General features: G+C 40.2%; 1 long non-coding RNA gene and 5 other non-coding genes across 7 annotated transcripts in view; 5 read left to right on the top strand and 1 right to left on the bottom strand.

Moving 5' to 3' along the window:
• The window catches only part of LOC127938558 (uncharacterized), a 95219-nt gene that overhangs the window by 48284 nt on the left and 41935 nt on the right, over positions 1 to 5000 (bottom strand). The window lies entirely within an intron of this gene.
• Positions 1047 to 1128, top strand: trnas-aga (transfer RNA serine (anticodon AGA)). Its single transcript has one exon. It is a non-coding gene; the product is annotated as a tRNA-Ser (tRNA).
• trnah-gug (transfer RNA histidin (anticodon GUG)) lies at positions 1284 to 1355 on the top strand. The gene has a single exon. It is a non-coding gene; the product is annotated as a tRNA-His (tRNA).
• trnas-aga (transfer RNA serine (anticodon AGA)) lies at positions 3397 to 3478 on the top strand. The gene has a single exon. It is a non-coding gene; the product is annotated as a tRNA-Ser (tRNA).
• On the top strand, positions 4686 to 4757 carry trnah-gug (transfer RNA histidin (anticodon GUG)). Its single transcript has one exon. It is a non-coding gene; the product is annotated as a tRNA-His (tRNA).
• On the top strand, positions 4889 to 4970 carry trnas-uga (transfer RNA serine (anticodon UGA)). The gene has a single exon. It is a non-coding gene; the product is annotated as a tRNA-Ser (tRNA).

Raw genomic sequence — 5000 nt, 5'->3', positions numbered from 1 at the left:
TTTGCATTATTACTCCAGTCACACAATCCTCAAGAAATCCTTTTAACAATCTGAATTTCTAAAAAACAACAACAACAAAAAAAACATTTATTGTTATCATTATTATTAATGTTGAAAATAGCAGAGGACATTTTTCAGGTTTTTTAGGGGGTAAATTAAAAGAACACCATTTTTTGTTACATTTGTTACAGTTACATGTATTTGTTACATTTATATTATTTACATCAAGCTTTTGAATGGTATAGTTTTGTATATTGTTATTGGAACTTCATAATATTTAACTTAATTATACATTTAGTCAAGAATTATAGTTTGGAAAGAGTCTAACTAGTAAAATGTTTAGACGTTATGTGAAAGCTAGTACAAGTATATAAATAAATATAAAGAGACTTACTCATGTTTATGATCTCTGCTGAATAAAGTGCTTCATTCTTTTTTTTCTGAGGAAATCCATTTCTCAAATCCTCAACCACGCCACATCTTTTTGGGGTGGATTATGTGTTATTCCTCTCATCGCGAAGCAAACAGTAAAATAAAAGCACTTGAACAACAGTCTGGCTGCTTTTTCTTCTGTGTGGGCGTATTCAAGCTGCGCTTCAGTTTGAATCTGAATAGAGCGTTCAGCGTGGGGCGTGGTCACATTAGATATAATGAAGGGAGACGTGAAAAAAGGACATCGCCTTGTTTTCATATGGATTACTTTATCACAGAACATTTGTTTTAGGCAGCACTCGTTTAGTTTAAAAGTAGACATGTCAAGCTCTCTATAGATATCTCTCTCATGTCTCTTCGTTGAGTATTCACAGAGTTACAGTTCATTTTAATGACGTGTTTGTAAATGAAGATCAGCGCAGACAAAGGCTGCAGACAGCACATCTTGTTTGTTATCTTTAGAAGTGCACAAAGTTTTGTTGTTATTATGTCTGTATCCAAAAAAAGGAAACCCTTTACTGGGTTACAGTCAGCTTGCTGACTGAGCTGGGATGTTTGCAAGAAGGTCAGGCAGCAGTGTTGCACACAAACTGAGCAGGAGTTGGTCTGATCTTGTAGTCGTGGCCGAGTGGTTAAGGCGATGGACTAGAAATCCATTGGGGTCTCCCCGCGCAGGTTCGAATCCTGCCGACTACGCTGTTTGCTGAAGGCCGTGAGGAAAAGCGTCCATGAATTTTTCAAGGTCCTCCCACTGATTTGCGAAATGTCCAGTCCCTCTTCGATGGACCAACACACCGCTGGTGCTTCTTCTATTCGGGCTCCAGGGGTTAACTCGGGTGAGCCAGTGGCACGCCGTGATCGTATAGTGGTTAGTACTCTGCGTTGTGGCCGCAGCAACCCCGGTTCGAATCCGGGTCACGGCAATACTCTGGCGTAGAGTGTACGGGAAGGTTGCCATTTTTTTACCACCTCATCTTTCTTCTCTATTTTGTTTTTGATGCCTGGCCTGTGCAGGGTGACACCAGACAACTGGGCAGGCAGCCTGCCGCAAGACGTAGTCGTGGCCGAGAGGTTAAGGCGTTGGACTTGAAATCCATTGGGGCCTCCCCGCGCAGGTTCGAACCCTGCTGACTACGGGAGGGTTTTGCAGTATTGCTTTAGCTTTCTGTGATGGTAATTGTGCCTTCTATGGTCCTTTGTCCTAACTGCTTCTAGCTTTCATCCCGTGACACCTGCGTCTCTTCTTTGCTCCACAAGAGCCCGGATAGCTCAGTCGGTAGAGCATCATACTTTTAATCTGAGGGTCCAGGGTTCAAGTCCCTGTTCGGGCGAAGGTCTTTCTTTGGCCTCACCTTGCTATCACTACGGTCCATCTCTTCTGCTGACTCTGTACTGGAATGGTGTTCCTTCCTGCTCTCGGGGATCAAGGGATCTCCCTTGTGGTTAGTGAAAAACGAACAGTGTTAAAACACTTGAACAAGGCAAACATAAAGAACAATGGTGCCTGGAATTTTTGAGAACTGGAGCTTGTAGCCTAGAATTTTTCTTTGCAATTCATGTGAAAATCATCTTGTTTACTCACAGAAAACAATACATTGATTTACATTTTCTAAGACACTTTTTGTTGGTAAAGGTCATATGAGAGTAGGCATCAACTATCATGAATGTCATTATGATTTACACCTGAGAAGACAAAGCCCTGCATAATGAGCTGCATAAAGAGCCGCTCAGTCAGCTGTTGTCACTGAGCGGGAGGTGTTACAAGAAAGAACGTGAGAACAAAATAAATGTATATCATTTTAAGTTTGTAGTTTATTTAGAATATATTTACTTATCCCACAACATAATTTAATATGGGGGAGCAGTTAAACAGTTTATTAGGAACAATCAAAGCTGACTTTCAAACTAATTTTATTTTTGCATTATTACTCCAGTCACACAATCCTCAAGAAATCATTTTAACAATCTGAATTTCTAAAAAACAACAACAACAAAAAAAACATTTATTGTTATCATTATTATTAATGTTGAAAATAGCAGAGGACATTTTTCAGGTTTTTTAGGGGGTAAATTAAAAGAACACCATTTTTTGTTACATTTGTTACAGTTACATGTATTTGTTACATTTATATTATTTACATCAAGCTTTTGAATGGTATAGTTTTGTATATATTGTTATTGGAACTTCATAATATTTAACTTAATTATACATTTAGTCAAGAATTATAGTTTGGAAAGAGTCTAACTAGTAAAATGTTTAGACGTTATGTGAAAGCTAGTACAAGTATATAAATAAATATAAAGAGACTTACTCATGTTTATGATCTCTGCTGAATAAAGTGCTTCATTCTTTTTTTTCTGAGGAAATCCATTTCTCAAATCCTCAACCACGCCACATCTTTTTGGGGTGAATTATGTGTTATTCCTCTCATCGCGAAGCAAACAGTAAAATAAAAGCACTTGAACAACAGTCTGGCTGCTTTTTCTTCTGTGTGGGCGTATTCAAGCTGCGCTTCAGTTTGAATCTGAATAGAGCGTTCAGCGTGGGGCGTGGTCACATTAGATATAATGAAGGGAGACGTGAAAAAAGGACATCGCCTTGTTTTCATATGGATTACTTTATCACAGAACATTTGTTTTAGGCAGCACTCGTTTAGTTTAAAAGTAGACATGTCAAGCTTTCTATAGATATCTCTCTCATGTCTCTTCGTTGAGTATTCACAGAGTTACAGTTCATTTTAATGACGTATTTGTAAATGAAGATCAGCGCAGACAAAGGCTGCAGACAGCACATCTTGTTTGTTATCTTTAGAAGTGCACAAAGTTTTGTTGTTATTATGTCTGTATCCAAAAAAAGGAAACCCTTTACTGGGTTACAGTCAGCTTGCTGACTGAGCTGGGATGTTTGCAAGAAGGTCAGGCAGCAGTGTTGCACACAAACTGAGCAGGAGTTGGTCTGTTCTTGTAGTCGTGGCCGAGTGGTTAAGGCGATGGACTAGAAATCCATTGGGGTCTCCCCGCGCAGGTTCGAATCCTGCCGACTACGCTGTTTGCTGAAGGCCGTGAGGAAAAGCGTCCATGAATTTTTCAAGGTCCTCCCACTGATTTGCGAAATGTCCAGTCCCTCTTCGATGGACCAACACACCGCTGGTGAGGGTCCAGGGTTCAAGTCCCTGTTCGGGCGAAGGTCTTTCTTTGGCCTCACCTTGCTATCACTACGGTCCATCTCTTCTGCTGACTCTGTACTGGAACGGTGTTCCTTCCTGCTCTCGGGGATCAAGGGATCTCCCTTGTGGTTAGTGAAAAACGAACAGTGTTAAAACACTTGAACAAGGCAAACATAAAGAACAATGGTGCCTGGAATTTTTGAGAACTGGAGCTTGTAGCCTAGAATTTTTCTTTGCAATTCATGTGAAAATCATCTTGTTTACTCACTTACAGAAAACAATACATTGATTTACATTTTCTAAGACACTTTTTGTTGGTAAAGGTCATATGAGAGTAGGCGTCAACTATCATGAATGTCATTATGATTTACACCTGAGAAGACAAAGCCCTGCATAATGAGCTGCATAAAGAGCCGCTCAGTCAGCTGTTGTCACTGAGAGGGAGGTGTTACAAGAAAGAACGTGAGAACAAAATAAATGTATATCATTTTAAGTTTGTAGTTTATTTAGAATATATTTAATTATCCCACAACATAATTTAATATGGGGGAGCAGTTAAACAGTTTATTAGGAACAATCAAAGCTGACTTTCAAACTAATTTTATTTTTGCATTATTACTCCAGTCACACAATCCTCAAGAAATCCTTTTAACAATCTGAATTTCTAAAAAACAACAACAACAAAAAAAAAACATTTATTGTTATCATTATTATTAATGTTGAAAATAGCAGAGGACATTTTTCAGGTTTTTTAGGGGGTAAATTAAAAGAACACCATTTTTTGTTACATTTGTTACAGTTACATGTATTTGTTACATTTATATTATTTACATCAAGCTTTTGAATGGTATAGTTTTGTATATATTGTTATTGCGATGGACTAGAAATCCATTGGGGTCTCCCCGCGCAGGTTCGAATCCTGCCGACTACGCTGTTTGCTGAAGGCCGTGAGGAAAAGCGTCCATGAATTTTTCAAGGTCCTCCCACTGATTTGCGAAATGTCCAGTCCCTCTTCGATGGACCAACACACCGCTGGTGCTTCTTCTATTCGGGCTCCAGGGGTTAACTCGGGTGAGCCAGTGGCACGCCGTGATCGTATAGTGGTTAGTACTCTGCGTTGTGGCCGCAGCAACCCCGGTTCGAATCCGGGTCACGGCAATACTCTGGCGTAGAGTGTACGGGAAGGTTGCCATTTTTTTACCACCTCATCTTTCTTCTCTATTTTGTTTTTGATGCCTGGCCTGTGCAGGGTGAGACCAGACAACTGGGCAGGCAGCCTGCCGCTAGACGTAGTCGTGGCCGAGAGGTTAAGGCGTTGGACTTGAAATCCATTGGGGTCTCCCCGCGCAGGTTCGAACCCTGCCGACTACGGGAGGGTTTTGCAGTATTGCTTTAGCTTTC

The sequence above is a fragment of the Carassius gibelio genome, chromosome A20 (genome assembly GCF_023724105.1).
Source record: "Carassius gibelio isolate Cgi1373 ecotype wild population from Czech Republic chromosome A20, carGib1.2-hapl.c, whole genome shotgun sequence".
Classification (NCBI taxonomy): Eukaryota; Metazoa; Chordata; class Actinopteri; order Cypriniformes; family Cyprinidae; genus Carassius; species Carassius gibelio.
The sequence above is the reverse complement of the archived record's forward strand: the minus strand, read 5'-3'. Positions and strand labels throughout refer to the sequence as shown.